Source organism: Otolemur garnettii, unplaced genomic scaffold (genome assembly GCF_000181295.1).
Source record: "Otolemur garnettii isolate 467f Iridium unplaced genomic scaffold, OtoGar3 scaffold00009, whole genome shotgun sequence".
In the NCBI taxonomy this organism is placed as follows: domain Eukaryota; kingdom Metazoa; phylum Chordata; class Mammalia; order Primates; family Galagidae; genus Otolemur; species Otolemur garnettii.
This window is the reverse complement of record NW_003852404.1, coordinates 10330272-10332073: the sequence shown is the minus strand read 5'-3', so window position 1 is coordinate 10332073 and position 1802 is coordinate 10330272.

Sequence of the window (1802 nt, the reverse complement as noted above, 5' to 3'; positions counted from 1 at the left end):
CTATTTTTATATACAATTCGAAATATTTTCATCAAACTGGTTAACATAGCCTTCATGTCATTTTCTTAGTTATTGTGTTAAGACATTTATATTCTCCATTTAGAAAGATTCACATGTACCCTTATAAGATGAACTATAGATGTGATCCCACCAATCACTCTCCCTCCACCCATCCTCCCCCCTCCCCTCCCCTCCCCTCCCTGTCTGTGAGCAAGGGACTTGAAGAGAAACTTCTTGGAAGAAGACAGACACAGGCCTACAGATATATGAAAAATGCTCATTATCCTTAATCATCAGAGAAATGCAAATTAAAACTACTTTGAGATACCATCTAACACCAGTAAGTTTAGCCCATATCACAAAATCCCAAAATTACAGATACTGGCATGGTTGTGGAGAACAGGGAACACTTCTACACTGCTGGTGGGATTGCAAACTAGTGTGTTCCTTTTGGAAAGACATCTGGAGAACACTTGGAGAACTAAAATGGACCTGCCATTTGACCCTATAATTTCTCTATTAGATATATATCCAAAAGACCAAAAATCACACTACAACAAAGATATTTCTACCAGAATGTTTATTGCAATCATTTTCTTTAAGTTGTTAATATGCATTATATTAAAATGATATGAAACTTGAAAACACAGTCGAATTTGTGTTGGTTCATTTGTAGTAATCATTTGTTAAGCATCTTCTAAACTTTCTCCATTGAATATGATAGAGAGGAATATTTGAAACCTACAAGGTTGACATGACACAAAAGAAAACTATAATCTATACAACTATGATAATTGGCATTATTTTGTGCATGGAAAGTTCTCTTTACTATTCCTTGCTTGGGAAGGGTCTGAAATAATTAAAAACATTGTTTAAAGATCATCTTAGTAACCCAAAATGTGAAATAGAAAGGTATTCCCAAATTAAGAGAAGAACAAAGCCATTTTAAGACTATTTTCCTTACATAATATAAAATTACACATCTCATTAAGTTAAATGAAAAGAAATTGAAACGACTGAGGGTTCTGCTTCACTAATCTTAAAAGTCAGCTACTTGAGCATAACCCGGCTAAGTAGTTCAATCAGCACCTGTGTTTGATAGGGTTCTCTTGACCTGAAGAACAATATAATTAAGACAGCAAGAAACTCATTTCAATACTTCCTCCCCCGTATTACGAACTTGAGCAAAAGAGTGAAACTTGAAGGTGAATTATAAGCAAATACAAGCATGTTATCTAGTTCAATGAGCTAATATTTTCATCAGAACTTACACATTGTTTCTGTTTTAAGCACTGATGATGTTTCAGTAAATCTTTATGCTAACACCAAACATGGGCTAAAAAGAATGCACTGGTCAACACAGGGCAGCTTATAGCATCCCTTGATAGTAACTAGTCATACAAGACAGAAGATTTCCCACATACGAAGATCCTCAACTGTGCCTTAATTAGGGTGGATCAACCACTTGTCATGTGCTTTTATGTTCAGCAATTTCAAATTGTAATCTTCTAAATTATAAGACGTCAGTAAACATTAACTTTCTTGCTTTATTTCCACCATTTCCTGACTTGGGGGATTATCCTGAATGTGCCTGTGTTCATATTTTAAAAGGTGAGCCCTTTTTGCTTTCTTATTGGTTCACATCCCCCTTCCCTAGTTACCTCCCCATCCTTTCCCCTTAGTTTTAGCATTTGCCATTTTTTTCTTCTCAGTAGCCAAGTTATATTTTTTTAATTACTGTCCCAAATTATTTTGGCCTCAGTTCATATATAGAGAGGGTTTGGTAGGTTTTTTCCTTTGAG